A 16,349-nucleotide genomic window follows, 5' to 3' on the forward strand; every position below is an offset into this window, starting at 1 on the left:
TCAGTCTACAATCTAGTGTACATGCTGTAGTCAGCCTACAATCTAGTGTACATGCTGTAGTCTGCCTACAATCTAGTGTACATGCTGTAGTCAGCCTACAATCTAGTGCACATGGTGTAGTCAGTCTACAATCTAGTGTACATGCTGCAGTTTGCCTACAATCTAGTGTACATGCTGTAGTCAGTCTACAATCTAGTGTACATGCTGTAGTCAGTCTACAATCTAGTGTAAATGATGCAGCCTGTCTACAATCTAGTGTACATGCTGCAGCCTGTCTACAATCTAGTGTACATGCTGTAGTCAGTCTACAATCTAGTGTACATGCTGTAGTCAGTCTACAATCTAGTGTACATGCTGTAGTCAGCCTACAATCTAGTGTACATGCTGCAGCCTGTCTACAATCTAGTGTACATGCTGTAGTCAGTCTACAATCTAGTGTACATGCTGTAGTCAGTCTACAATCTAGTGTACATGCTGTAGTACGTCTACAATCTAGTGTACATGCTGCAGCCTGTCTACAATCTAGTGTACATGCTGCAGCCTGTCTACAATCTAGTGTACATGCTGCAGCCTGTCTACAATCTAGTGTACATGCTGTAGTCAGTCTACAATCTAGTGTACATGCTGTAGTCAGTCTACAATCTAGTGTACATGCTGTAGTCAGTCTACAATCTACTGTACATACTGTAGTCAGTCTACAATCTAGTGTACATGCTGTAGTCAGTCTACAATCTAGTGTACATGCTGTAGTCAGTCTACAATCTAGTGTAAATGCTGCAGCCTGTCTACAATCTAGTGTACATGCTGTAGTCAGCCTACAATCTAGTGTACATGCTGTAGCCAGCCTATAATCTAGTGTACATGCTGTAGTCAGCCTACAATCTAGTGTACATGCTGTAGTCAGTCTACAATCTAGTGTACATGCTGTAGTCAGTCTACAATCTAGTGTACATGCTGTAGTCAGTCTACAATCTAGTGTACATGCTGCAGCCTGTCTACAATCTAGTGTACATGCTGCAGTCTGTCTACAATCTAGTTTACATGCTGTAGTCAGCCTACAATCTAGTGTACATGCTGTAGTCAGTCTACAATCTAGTGTACATGCTGTAGTCAGCCTACAATCTAGTGTACATGCTGTAGTCAGCCTACAATCTAGTGTACATGCTGTAGTCAGTCTACAATCTAGTGTACATGCTGTAGTCAGTCTACAATCTAGTGTACATGCTGTAGTCAGTCTACAATCTAGTGTACATGCTGTAGTCAGCCTACAATCTAGTGTACATGCTGTAGTCTGCCTACAATCTAGTGTACATGCTGTAGTCAGCCTACAATCTAGTGCACATGGTGTAGTCAGTCTACAATCTAGTGTACATGCTGCAGTTTGCCTACAATCTAGTGTACATGCTGTAGTCAGTCTACAATCTAGTGTACATGCTGTAGTCAGTCTACAATCTAGTGTAAATGATGCAGCCTGTCTACAATCTAGTGTACATGCTGCAGCCTGTCTACAATCTAGTGTACATGCTGTAGTCAGTCTACAATCTAGTGTACATGCTGTAGTCAGTCTACAATCTAGTGTACATGCTGTAGTCAGCCTACAATCTAGTGTACATGCTGCAGCCTGTCTACAATCTAGTGTACATGCTGTAGTCAGTCTACAATCTAGTGTACATGCTGTAGTCAGTCTACAATCTAGTGTACATGCTGTAGTACGTCTACAATCTAGTGTACATGCTGCAGCCTGTCTACAATCTAGTGTACATGCTGCAGCCTGTCTACAATCTAGTGTACATGCTGCAGCCTGTCTACAATCTAGTGTACATGCTGTAGTCAGTCTACAATCTAGTGTACATGCTGTAGTCAGTCTACAATCTAGTGTACATGCTGTAGGCAGTCTACAATCTAGTGTACATGCTGCAGTCTGTCTACAATCTAGTGTACATGCTGCAGTCTGTCTACAATCTAGTGTACATGCTGCAGTCTGTCTACAATCTAGTGTACATGCTGTAGTCAGTCTACAATCTAGTGCACATGCTGTAGTCAGTCTACAATCTAGTGCACATGCTGTAGTCAGTCTACAATCTAGTGTAAATGCTGTAGTCAGTCTACAATCTAGTGTACATGCTGTAGTCAGTCTACAATCTAGTGTACATGCTGTAGTCAGCCTACAATCTAGTGTACATGCTGCAGTTTGCCTACAATCTAGTGTACATGCTGTAGTCAGCCTACAATCTAGTGTACATGCTGCAGTTTGCCTACAATCTAGTGTACATGCTGCAGCCTGTCTACAATCTAGTGTACATGCTGTAGTCAGTCTACAATCTAGTGTACATGCTGCAGTTTGCCTACAATCTAGTGTACATGCTGTAGTCAGCCTACAATCTAGTGTACATGCTGCAGTTTGCCTACAATCTAGTGTACATGCTGTAGTCAGTCTACAATCTAGTGTACATGCTGCAGTTTGCCTACAATCTAGTGTACATGCTGCAGCCTGTCTACAATCTAGTGTACATGCTGTAGTCAGTCTACAATCTAGTGTACATGCTGTAGTCAGTCTACAATCTAGTGTACATGCTGTAGTCAGTCTACAATCTAGTGTACATGCTGTAGTCAGTCTACAATCTAGTGTACATGCTGTAGTCAGCCTACAATCTAGTGTACATGCTGCAGCCTGTCTACAATCTAGTGTACATGCTGTAGTCAGTCTACAATCTAGTGTACATGCTGTAGTCAGTCTACAATCTAGTGTACATGCTGTAGTCAGCCTACAATCTAGTGTACATGCTGCAGCCTGTCTACAATCTAGTGTACATGCTGTAGTCAGTCTACAATCTAGTGTACATGCTGTAGTCAGCCTACAATCTAGTGTACATGCTGTAGTCAGTCTACAATCTAGTGTACATGCTGTAGTCAGTCTACAATCTAGTGTACATGCTGTAGTCAGTCTACAATCTAGTGTACATGCTGTAGTCAGTCTACAATCTAGTGTACATGCTGTAGTCAGCCTACAATCTAGTGTACATGCTGTAGTCAGTCTACAATCTAGTGTACATGCTGTAGTCAGCCTACAATCTAGTGTACATGCTGCAGCCTGTCTACAATCTAGTGTACATGCTGTAGTCAGTCTACAATCTAGTGTACATGCTGTAGTCAGTCTACAATCTAGTGTACATGCTGTAGTCAGTCTACAATCTAGTGTACATGCTGTAGTCAGTCTACAATCTAGTGTACATGCTGTAGTCAGCCTACAATCTAGTGTACATGCTGCAGCCTGTCTACAATCTAGTGTACATGCTGTAGTCAGTCTACAATCTAGTGTACATGCTGTAGTCAGTCTACAATCTCGTGTACATGCTGCAGCCTGTCTACAATCTAGTGTACATGCTGTAGTCAGTCTACAATCTAGTGTACATGCTGTAGTCAGCCTACAATCTAGTGTACATGCTGCAGCCTGTCTACAATCTAGTGTACATGCTGCAGTCTGTCTACAATCTAGTTTACATGCTGTAGTCAGCCTACAATCTAGTGTACATGCTGCAGTCTGTCTACAATCTAGTTTACATGCTGTAGTCAGCCTACAATCTAGTGTACATGCTGTAATCAGTCTACAATCTAGTGTACATGCTGTAGTCAGCCTACAATCTAGTGTACATGCTGTAGTCAGTCTACAATCTAGTGTACATGCTGTAGTCAGTCTACAATCTAGTGTACATGCTGTAGCCTGTCTACAATCTAGTGTTCATGCTGTAGTCAGCCTACAATCTAGTGTACATGCTGTAGTCAGTCTACAATCTAGTGTACATGCTGTAGTCAGTCTACAATCTAGTGTACATGCTGTAGTCAGTCTACAATCTAGTGTACATGCTGTAGTCAGTCTACAATCTAGTGTACATGCTGTAGTCAGTCTACAATCTAGTGTACATGCTGTAGTCAGCCTACAATCTAGTGTACATGCTGCAGTTTGCCTACAATCTAGTGTACATGCTGTAGTCAGCCTACAATCTAGTGTACATGCTGCAGTTTGCCTACAATCTAGTGTACATGCTGCAGCCTGTCTACAATCTAGTGTACATGCTGTAGCCAGCCTATAATCTAGTGTACATGCTGTAGTCAGCCTACAATCTAGTGTACATGCTGTAGTCAGTCTACAATCTAGTGTACATGCTGTAGTCAGCCTACAATCTAGTATACATGCTGTAGTCAGTCTACAATCTAGTGTACATGCTGCAGCCTGTCTACAATCTAGTGTACATGCTGCAGTCTGTCTACAATCTAGTTTACATGCTGTAGTCAGCCTACAATCTAGTGTACATGCTGTAGTCAGTCTACAATCTAGTGTACATGCTGTAGTCAGCCTACAATCTAGTGTACATGCTGTAGTCAGCCTACAATCTAGTGTACATGCTGTAGTCAGTCTACAATCTAGTGTACATGCTGTAGTCAGTCTACAATCTAGTGTACATGCTGTAGTCAGTCTACAATCTAGTGTACATGCTGTAGTCAGCCTACAATCTAGTGTACATGCTGTAGTCAGCCTACAATCTAGTGTACATGCTGTAGTCAGCCTACAATCTAGTGCACATGGTGTAGTCAGTCTACAATCTAGTGTACATGCTGCAGTTTGCCTACAATCTAGTGTACATGCTGTAGTCAGTCTACAATCTAGTGTACATGCTGTAGTCAGTCTACAATCTAGTGTAAATGATGCAGCCTGTCTACAATCTAGTGTACATGCTGCAGCCTGTCTACAATCTAGTGTACATGCTGTAGTCAGTCTACAATCTAGTGTACATGCTGTAGTCAGTCTACAATCTAGTGTACATGCTGTAGTCAGCCTACAATCTAGTGTACATGCTGCAGCCTGTCTACAATCTAGTGTACATGCTGTAGTCAGTCTACAATCTAGTGTACATGCTGTAGTCAGTCTACAATCTAGTGTACATGCTGTAGTACGTCTACAATCTAGTGTACATGCTGCAGCCTGTCTACAATCTAGTGTACATGCTGCAGCCTGTCTACAATCTAGTGTACATGCTGCAGCCTGTCTACAATCTAGTGTACATGCTGTAGTCAGTCTACAATCTAGTGTACATGCTGTAGTCAGTCTACAATCTAGTGTACATGCTGTAGGCAGTCTACAATCTAGTGTACATGCTGCAGTCTGTCTACAATCTAGTGTACATGCTGCAGTCTGTCTACAATCTAGTGTACATGCTGCAGTCTGTCTACAATCTAGTGTACATGCTGTAGTCAGTCTACAATCTAGTGCACATGCTGTAGTCAGTCTACAATCTAGTGCACATGCTGTAGTCAGTCTACAATCTAGTGTAAATGCTGTAGTCAGTCTACAATCTAGTGTACATGCTGTAGTCAGTCTACAATCTAGTGTACATGCTGTAGTCAGCCTACAATCTAGTGTACATGCTGCAGTTTGCCTACAATCTAGTGTACATGCTGTAGTCAGCCTACAATCTAGTGTACATGCTGCAGTTTGCCTACAATCTAGTGTACATGCTGTAGTCAGTCTACAATCTAGTGTACATGCTGCAGTTTGCCTACAATCTAGTGTACATGCTGCAGCCTGTCTACAATCTAGTGTACATGCTGTAGTCAGTCTACAATCTAGTGTACATGCTGTAGTCAGTCTACAATCTAGTGTACATGCTGTAGTCAGTCTACAATCTAGTGTACATGCTGTAGTCAGTCTACAATCTAGTGTACATGCTGTAGTCAGCCTACAATCTAGTGTACATGCTGCAGCCTGTCTACAATCTAGTGTACATGCTGTAGTCAGTCTACAATCTAGTGTACATGCTGTAGTCAGTCTACAATCTAGTGTACATGCTGTAGTCAGCCTACAATCTAGTGTACATGCTGCAGCCTGTCTACAATCTAGTGTACATGCTGTAGTCAGTCTACAATCTAGTGTACATGCTGTAGTCAGCCTACAATCTAGTATACATGCTGTAGTCAGTCTACAATCTAGTGTACATGCTGTAGTCAGTCTACAATCTAGTGTACATGCTGTAGTCAGTCTACAATCTAGTGTACATGCTGTAGTCAGTCTACAATCTAGTGTACATGCTGTAGTCAGTCTACAATCTAGTGTACATGCTGTAGTCAGCCTACAATCTAGTGTACATGCTGCAGCCTGTCTACAATCTAGTGTACATGCTGTAGTCAGTCTACAATCTAGTGTACATGCTGTAGTCAGTCTACAATCTAGTGTACATGCTGTAGTCAGCCTACAATCTAGTGTACATGCTGCAGCCTGTCTACAATCTAGTGTACATGCTGTAGTCAGTCTACAATCTAGTGTACATGCTGTAGTCAGCCTACAATCTAGTATACATGCTGTAGTCAGTCTACAATCTAGTGTACATGCTGTAGTCTGTCTACAATCTCGTGTACATGCTGCAGCCTGTCTACAATCTAGTGTACATGCTGTAGTCAGTCTACAATCTAGTGTACATGCTGTAGTCAGCCTACAATCTAGTGTACATGCTGCAGCCTGTCTACAATCTAGTGTACATGCTGCAGTCTGTCTACAATCTAGTTTACATGCTGTAGTCAGCCTACAATCTAGTGTACATGCTGCAGTCTGTCTACAATCTAGTTTACATGCTGTAGTCAGCCTACAATCTAGTGTACATGCTGTAGTCAGTCTACAATCTAGTGTACATGCTGTAGTCAGCCTACAATCTAGTGTACATGCTGTAGTCAGTCTACAATCTAGTGTACATGCTGTAGTCAGTCTACAATCTAGTGTACATGCTGTAGCCTGTCTACAATCTAGTGTACATGCTGTAGTCAGCCTACAATCTAGTGTACATGCTGTAGTCAGTCTACAATCTAGTGTACATGCTGTAGTCAGTCTACAATCTAGTGTACATGCTGTAGTCAGTCTACAATCTAGTGTACATGCTGTAGTCAGTCTACAATCTAGTGTACATGCTGTAGTCAGTCTACAATCTAGTGTACATGCTGTAGTCAGCCTACAATCTAGTGTACATGCTGCAGTTTGCCTACAATCTAGTGTACATGCTGTAGTCAGCCTACAATCTAGTGTACATGCTGCAGTTTGCCTACAATCTAGTGTACATGCTGCAGCCTGTCTACAATCTAGTGTACATGCTGTAGTCAGTCTACAATCTAGTGTACATGCTGTAGTCAGTCTACAATCTAGTGTACATGCTGCAGTTTGCCTACAATCTAGTGTACATGCTGTAGTCAGCCTACAATCTAGTGTACATGCTGCAGTTTGCCAACAATCTAGTGTACATGCTGTAGTCAGTCTACAATCTAGTGTACATGCTGCAGTTTGCCTACAATCTAGTGTACATGCTGCAGCCTGTCTACAATCTAGTGTACATGCTGTAGTCAGTCTACAATCTAGTGTACATGCTGCAGCCTGTCTACAATCTAGTGTACATGCTGTAGTCAGTCTACAATCTAGTGTACATGCTGTAGTCAGCCTACAATCTAGTGTACATGCTGTAGTCAGTCTACAATCTAGTGTACATGCTGTAGTCAGTCTACAATCTCGTGTACATGCTGCAGCCTGTCTACAATCTAGTGTACATGCTGTAGTCAGTCTACAATCTAGTGTAAATGCTGTAGTCAGCCTACAATCTAGTGTACATGCTGCAGCCTGTCTACAATCTAGTGTACATGCTGCTGTCTGTCTACAATCTAGTTTACATGCTGTAGTCAGCCTACAATCTAGTGTACATGCTGCAGTCTGTCTACAATCTAGTTTACATGCTGTAGTCAGCCTACAATCTAGTGTACATGCTGTAGTCAGTCTACAATCTAGTGTACATGCTGTAGTCAGCCTACAATCTAGTGTACATGCTGTAGTCAGTCTACAATCTAGTGTACATGCTGTAGTCAGTCTACAATCTAGTGTACATGCTGCAGCCTGTCTACAATCTAGTGTACATGCTGTAGTCAGCCTACAATCTAGTGTACATGCTGTAGTCAGTCTACAATCTAGTGTACATGCTGTAGTCAGTCTACAATCTAGTGTACATGCTGTAGTCAGTCTACAATCTAGTGTACATGCTGTAGTCAGTCTACAATCTAGTGTACATGCTGTAGTCATCCTACAATCTAGTGTACATGCTGTAGTCAGCCTACAATCTAGTGTACATGCTGCAGTTTGCCTACAATCTAGTGTACATGCTGTAGTCAGTCTACAATCTAGTGTACATGCTGTAGCCTGTCTACAATCTAGTGTACATGCTGCAGCCTGTCTACAATCTAGTGTACATGCTGTAGTCAGTCTACAATCTAGTGTACATGCTGTAGTCAGCCTACAATCTAGTGTACATGCTGCAGTTTGCCTACGATCTAGTGTACATGCTGCAGCCTGTTTACAATCTAGTGTACATGCTGTAGTCAGTCTACAATCTAGTGTACATGCTGCAGCCTGTCTACAATCTAGTGTACATGCTGTAGTCAGTCTACAATCTAGTGTACATGCTGTAGTCAGTCTACAATCTAGTGTACATGCTGTAGTCAGTCTACAATCTAGTGTACATGCTGCAGTTTGCCTACAATCTAGTGTACATGCTGTAGTCAGTCTACAATCTAGTGTACATGCTGCAGTCTGTCTACAATCTAGTGTACATGCTGTAGTCAGTCTACAATCTAGTGTACATGCTGTAGTCAGCCTACAATCTAGTGTACATGCTGCAGTTTGCCTACGATCTAGTGTACATGCTGCAGCCTGTTTACAATCTAGTGTACATGCTGTAGTCAGTCTACAATCTAGTGTACATGCTGTAGTCAGTCTACAATCTAGTGTACATGCTGTAGTCAGTCTACAATCTAGTGTACATGCTGCAGTTTGCCTACAATCTAGTGTACATGCTGTAGTCAGTCTACAATCTAGTGTACATGCTGCAGTCAGTCTACAATCTAGTGTACATGCTGCAGTTTGCCTACAATCTAGTGTACATGCTGGAGCCTGTCTACAATCTAGTGTACATGCTGTAGTCAGTCTACAATCTAGTGTACATGCTGTAGTCAGTCTACAATCTAGTGTACATGCTGCAGTTTGCCTACAATCTAGTGTACATGCTGTAGTCAGTCTACAATCTAGTGTACATGCTGTAGTCAGTCTACAATCTAGTGTACATGCTGTAGCCTGTCTACAATCTAGTGTACATGCTGTAGTCAGCCTACAATCTAGTGTACATGCTGTAGTCAGTCTACAATCTAGTGTACATGCTGTAGTCAGTCTACAATCTAGTGTACATGCTGTAGTCAGTCTACAATCTAGTGTACATGCTGTAGTCAGTCTACAATCTAGTGTACATGCTGTAGTCAGTCTACAATCTAGTGTACATGCTGTAGTCAGCCTACAATCTAGTGTACATGCTGCAGTTTGCCTACAATCTAGTGTACATGCTGTAGTCAGCCTACAATCTAGTGTACATGCTGCAGTTTGCCTACAATCTAGTGTACATGCTGCAGCCTGTCTACAATCTAGTGTACATGCTGCAGTCTGTCTACAATCTAGTTTACATGCTGTAGTCAGCCTACAATCTAGTGTACATGCTGCAGTCTGTCTACAATCTAGTTTACATGCTGTAGTCAGCCTACAATCTAGTGTACATGCTGTAGTCAGTCTACAATCTAGTGTACATGCTGTAGTCAGCCTACAATCTAGTGTACATGCTGTAGTCAGTCTACAATCTAGTGTACATGCTGTAGTCAGTCTACAATCTAGTGTACATGCTGTAGCCTGTCTACAATCTAGTGTACATGCTGTAGTCAGCCTACAATCTAGTGTACATGCTGTAGTCAGTCTACAATCTAGTGTACATGCTGTAGTCAGTCTACAATCTAGTGTACATGCTGTAGTCAGTCTACAATCTAGTGTACATGCTGTAGTCAGTCTACAATCTAGTGTACATGCTGTAGTCAGTCTACAATCTAGTGTACATGCTGTAGTCAGCCTACAATCTAGTGTACATGCTGCAGTTTGCCTACAATCTAGTGTACATGCTGTAGTCAGCCTACAATCTAGTGTACATGCTGCAGTTTGCCTACAATCTAGTGTACATGCTGCAGCCTGTCTACAATCTAGTGTACATGCTGTAGTCAGTCTACAATCTAGTGTACATGCTGTAGTCAGTCTACAATCTAGTGTACATGCTGCAGTTTGCCTACAATCTAGTGTACATGCTGTAGTCAGCCTACAATCTAGTGTACATGCTGCAGTTTGCCAACAATCTAGTGTACATGCTGTAGTCAGTCTACAATCTAGTGTACATGCTGCAGTTTGCCTACAATCTAGTGTACATGCTGCAGCCTGTCTACAATCTAGTGTACATGCTGTAGTCAGTCTACAATCTAGTGTACATGCTGCAGCCTGTCTACAATCTAGTGTACATGCTGTAGTCAGTCTACAATCTAGTGTACATGCTGTAGTCAGCCTACAATCTAGTGTACATGCTGTAGTCAGTCTACAATCTAGTGTACATGCTGTAGTCAGTCTACAATCTCGTGTACATGCTGCAGCCTGTCTACAATCTAGTGTACATGCTGTAGTCAGTCTACAATCTAGTGTAAATGCTGTAGTCAGCCTACAATCTAGTGTACATGCTGCAGCCTGTCTACAATCTAGTGTACATGCTGCTGTCTGTCTACAATCTAGTTTACATGCTGTAGTCAGCCTACAATCTAGTGTACATGCTGCAGTCTGTCTACAATCTAGTTTACATGCTGTAGTCAGCCTACAATCTAGTGTACATGCTGTAGTCAGTCTACAATCTAGTGTACATGCTGTAGTCAGCCTACAATCTAGTGTACATGCTGTAGTCAGTCTACAATCTAGTGTACATGCTGTAGTCAGTCTACAATCTAGTGTACATGCTGCAGCCTGTCTACAATCTAGTGTACATGCTGTAGTCAGCCTACAATCTAGTGTACATGCTGTAGTCAGTCTACAATCTAGTGTACATGCTGTAGTCAGTCTACAATCTAGTGTACATGCTGTAGTCAGTCTACAATCTAGTGTACATGCTGTAGTCAGTCTACAATCTAGTGTACATGCTGTAGTCATCCTACAATCTAGTGTACATGCTGTAGTCAGCCTACAATCTAGTGTACATGCTGCAGTTTGCCTACAATCTAGTGTACATGCTGTAGTCAGTCTACAATCTAGTGTACATGCTGTAGCCTGTCTACAATCTAGTGTACATGCTGCAGCCTGTCTACAATCTAGTGTACATGCTGTAGTCAGTCTACAATCTAGTGTACATGCTGTAGTCAGCCTACAATCTAGTGTACATGCTGCAGTTTGCCTACGATCTAGTGTACATGCTGCAGCCTGTTTACGATCTAGTGTACATGCTGTAGTCAGTCTACAATCTAGTGTACATGCTGCAGCCTGTCTACAATCTAGTGTACATGCTGTAGTCAGTCTACAATCTAGTGTACATGCTGTAGTCAGTCTACAATCTAGTGTACATGCTGTAGTCAGTCTACAATCTAGTGTACATGCTGCAGTTTGCCTACAATCTAGTGTACATGCTGTAGTCAGTCTACAATCTAGTGTACATGCTGCAGTCTGTCTACAATCTAGTGTACATGCTGTAGTCAGTCTACAATCTAGTGTACATGCTGTAGTCAGCCTACAATCTAGTGTACATGCTGCAGTTTGCCTACGATCTAGTGTACATGCTGCAGCCTGTTTACAATCTAGTGTACATGCTGTAGTCAGTCTACAATCTAGTGTACATGCTGTAGTCAGTCTACAATCTAGTGTACATGCTGTAGTCAGTCTACAATCTAGTGTACATGCTGCAGTTTGCCTACAATCTAGTGTACATGCTGTAGTCAGTCTACAATCTAGTGTACATGCTGCAGTCAGTCTACAATCTAGTGTACATGCTGCAGTTTGCCTACAATCTAGTGTACATGCTGGAGCCTGTCTACAATCTAGTGTACATGCTGTAGTCAGTCTACAATCTAGTGTACATGCTGTAGTCAGTCTACAATCTAGTGTACATGCTGCAGTTTGCCTACAATCTAGTGTACATGCTGTAGTCAGTCTACAATCTAGTGTACATGCTGTAGTCAGTCTACAATCTAGTGTACATGCTGCAGCCTGTCTACAATCTAGTGTACATGCTGTAGTCAGTCTACAATCTAGTGTACATGCTGTAGTCAGTCTACAATCTAGTGTACATGCTGCAGTTTGCCTACAGACTCACACCACCTCCTCTTCTCATCCCCTCTCTGTTGGTGTCCCTCAAGGCTCTGTCCTAGATCCCCTGCTCTTCTCAATCTACACCTTCGGTCTGGGACAGTTCAGAGAGTACCATGGCTTTCAGTATCACTTTTAGGCTACTTTCACACTTGCGTTCGGGGTTCCGCTTGTGAGCTCCGTTTGAAGGCTCTCACAAGCGGCCCCGAACAGATCCGTACAGCCCCAATGCATTCTGAGTGGATAAGGATCCGCTCAGAATGCATCAGTCTGGCTCCGTTCCGCCTCCATTCCGCTCAGGAGGCGGACACCTGAACGCAGCTTGCAGCGTTTTGGTGTCCGCCTGGCCGTGCGGAGCCAAACGGATCCGTCCTGACTTACAATGCAAGTCAATGGGGACGGATCCGTTTGACGTTGACACAATATGGTGCAATTGCAATCGGATCCGTCCCCCATTGACTTTCAATGTAAAGTCAGGAGTCCCTATTAATATACCATCGGATCTGAGTTTTCTCCAATCTGATGGTATATTTTAACTTGAAGCGTCCCCATCACCATGGGGAGGGAGGGGGGCCGCACTGGCCACCAATGAATATAATACTGGGAAGGGAGGGGGGCCGCACTGGCCACCAATGAATATAATACTGGGGAGGGAGGGGGGCGTCCCCATCACCATGGGGAGGGAGGGGGCAGTTATGTACACAGTTCTTTTAGTATATTCTAACTTGAAGCGTCCCCCTCACCATGGGAACGCCTCTGTGTTAGAATATACTGTCGGATCTGAGTTTTCACAGATCTGAAAAAACAGGTATGCAGACGGATCCGTTCTGAACGGATGCAAGCGTTTGCATCATAGGTGTGGATCCGTCTGTGTAGATACCAGACGGATCCGCACCGAACGCAAGTGTGAAAGTAGCCTTATGCTGACGACATACAATTTACCTCTTTGGTCCAGACATCACCACCTTACTATCCAGAATCCCACAATGCCCATCTTTTATATCCTCCTTCTTCTCTCGCTTTCTAAAACTTAACATGGATAAAACAGAATTTATCATCTTTCCCCCATCTTGCTTAACCCCCTCAACAGACCTATCTATCACGATCAATGGATGCACACTCTCCCCAGTCAGCCAAGTCCGCTACCTTGGATTCTACTCTGTCCTTTAAACCGAACATCCAAGCCCTTTCCACCACCTGCCTCCTACAACTCAAAAATATGTCTCACATCCGCGCATTCCTCAACCAGGAGTCTGCAAAATTGCTTGTACATGCCCTCATCATCTCCCTCCTAGACTACTGTAACGTCCTCTTATGTGGCCTTCCATATAGCACTCTTGCACCCCTTCCATATAGCACCCCGCACCTATCCTCAACTCTGCTGCCCTACTAATCGACCTCTTTCCCCGTTACTCCTCTGCTTCTCCTCTCTGTCAGTTCCTTCACTTGCTCACCATTGCCCAGCGAATTCAGTTTAAAATACTAACAAATACATACAAGGCTGTCCACAACCTGTCCCATCCATACATCTTTCAGCTACTTTCCTGATGCTGTACATCCCCACACACAATCTCCGATCCTCACAAGACCTCCTTCTCTCCTCGTATCACCTCTTCCCACAATCGCCTCCAGGATTTCTCCTGTACATCCCCCACACTCTGGAACTCTCTACCCCAACATATCAGACTCTCACCTACAGTGGAATCCTTCAAAAGAAACCTGAAAACCCACCTCTTCAGACAAGCCTACAACCAGTGACCCTGCTGCCTCTATACCGCCATGACCAACTTCACCCGCACCTACTGTGTCCTTCTCCCATACCATGTAGATTGTAAGCCCTCACGGGCAGGGCCCTCTCTCCTTATGTACCAGTTTGTAACTCGTCTTGTTCATGCTTAGTGCAATTATCTGTGTTATGTATGTGCCCCCCTTATCATATGTACAGTGCTATAGAATGAATGGCGCTTTAATAATAATAATAATAATAATAATAAATGCTGCAGTCTGTCTAGAGCCTAGTGTAAATGCTGCAGTCTGTCTACAGTGTAGTGTAAATGCTGCAGTCTGTCTACAATCTAGTGTAAATGCTGCAGTCTGTCTAGGGCCTAGTGTAAATGCTGCAGTCTGTTTACAATCTAGTGTAAATGCTGCAGTCTGTCTAGGGCCTAGTGTAAATGCTGCAGTCTGTCTAGGGCCTAGTGTAAATGCTGCAGTCTGTCTGCAGTCTAGTGTAAATGCTGCAGTCTGTCTGCAGTCTAGTGTAAATGCTGCAGTCTGTCTAGAGCCTAGTGTAAATGCTGCAGTCTGTCTAGAGCCTAGTGTAAATGCTGCAGTCTGTCTACAATCTAGTGTAAAGGCTGCAGTCTGTCTACAATCTAGTGTAATGGCTGCAGTCTGTCTACAATCTAGTGTAAAGGCTGCAGTCTGTCTACAATCTAGTGTAAAGGCTGCACTCTGTCTACAATCGAGTGTAAAGGCTGCAGTCTGTCTACAGTGTAGTGTAAATGCTGCAGTCTGTCTACGGTCTAGTGTAAATGCTGCAGTCTGTCTACAATCTAGTGTAAAGGCTGCAGTCTATCTACAATCTAGTGTAAATGCTGCAGTCTGTCTAGGGCCTAGTTTGTAACTCGTCTTGTTCATGCTTAGTGCAATTATCTGTGTTATGTATGTGCCCCCCTTATCATATGTACAGTGCTATAGAATGAATGGCGCTTTAATAATAATAATAATAATAATAATAATAAATGCTGCAGTCTGTCTAGAGCCTAGTGTAAATGCTGCAGTCTGTCTACAGTGTAGTGTAAATGCTGCAGTCTGTCTACAATCTAGTGTAAATGCTGCAGTCTGTCTAGGGCCTAGTGTAAATGCTGCAGTCTGTTTACAATCTAGTGTAAATGCTGCAGTCTGTCTAGGGCCTAGTGTAAATGCTGCAGTCTGTCTAGGGCCTAGTGTAAATGCTGCAGTCTGTCTGCAGTCTAGTGTAAATGCTGCAGTCTGTCTGCAGTCTAGTGTAAATGCTGCAGTCTGTCTAGAGCCTAGTGTAAATGCTGCAGTCTGTCTAGAGCCTAGTGTAAATGCTGCAGTCTGTCTACAATCTAGTGTAAAGGCTGCAGTCTGTCTACAATCTAGTGTAATGGCTGCAGTCTGTCTACAATCTAGTGTAAAGGCTGCAGTCTGTCTACAATCTAGTGTAAAGGCTGCACTCTGTCTACAATCGAGTGTAAAGGCTGCAGTCTGTCTACAGTGTAGTGTAAATGCTGCAGTCTGTCTACGGTCTAGTGTAAATGCTGCAGTCTGTCTACAATCTAGTGTAAAGGCTGCAGTCTATCTACAATCTAGTGTAAATGCTGCAGTCTGTCTAGGGCCTAGTGTAAATGCTGCAGTCTGTCTAGAGCCTAGTGTAAATGCTGCAGTCTGTCTGCAGTCTAGTATAAAAGCTGCAGTCTGTCTGCAGTCTAGTGTAAAAGCTGCAGTCTGTCTGCAGTCTAGTGTAAATGCTGCAGTCTGTCTGCAGCCTAGTGTAAATGCTGCAGTCTGTCTAGGGCCTAGTGTAAATGCTGCAGTCTGTCTAGAGCCTAGTGTAAATGCTGCAGTCTGTCTGCAGTCTAGTGTAAAAGCTGCAGTCTGTCTGCAGTCTAGTGTAAAGGCTGCAGTCTGTCTACAATCTAGTGTAAATGCTGCAGTCTGTCTACAATCTAGTGTAAATTCTGCAGTCTGTCTACAGTGTAGTGTAAAGGCTGCAGTCTGTCTACAATCTAGTGTAAAGGCTGCAGTCTGTCTACAATCTAGTGTAAAGGCTGCAGTCTGTCTACAATCTAGTGTAAAGGCTGCAGTCTGTATACAATCTAATGTAACTGCTGCAGTCTGTCTACGGTCTAGTGTAAATGCTGCAGTCTGTCTACAGTGTAGTATAAATGCTGCAGTCTGTCTACGGTCTAGTGTAAAGGCTGCAGTCTGTCTACAATCTAGTGTAACTGCTGCAGTCTGTCTACAATCTAGTGTAACTGCTGCAGTCTGTCTAGAGTCTAGTGTAAATGCTGCAGCCTGTGTACAGTAAATGCTGCAGTCTGTCTAGTGTATTTTTGTGTTTTTTTAACTCATTCATATAGCACTTACATATTCTGTAGTG

At 43.1% G+C, this 16,349-nt stretch overlaps 1 protein-coding gene across 2 annotated transcripts in view; it reads left to right on the forward strand.

Annotated features, from left to right (window-relative positions):
- VAV3 (vav guanine nucleotide exchange factor 3) overlaps window positions 1-16,349 on the forward strand; it is a 259,355-nt gene that overhangs the window by 117,582 nt on the left and 125,424 nt on the right. The window lies entirely within an intron of this gene.

Source organism: Bufo bufo, chromosome 9 (assembly GCF_905171765.1).
Source record: "Bufo bufo chromosome 9, aBufBuf1.1, whole genome shotgun sequence".
Lineage (NCBI taxonomy): Eukaryota > Metazoa > Chordata > Amphibia > Anura > Bufonidae > Bufo > Bufo bufo.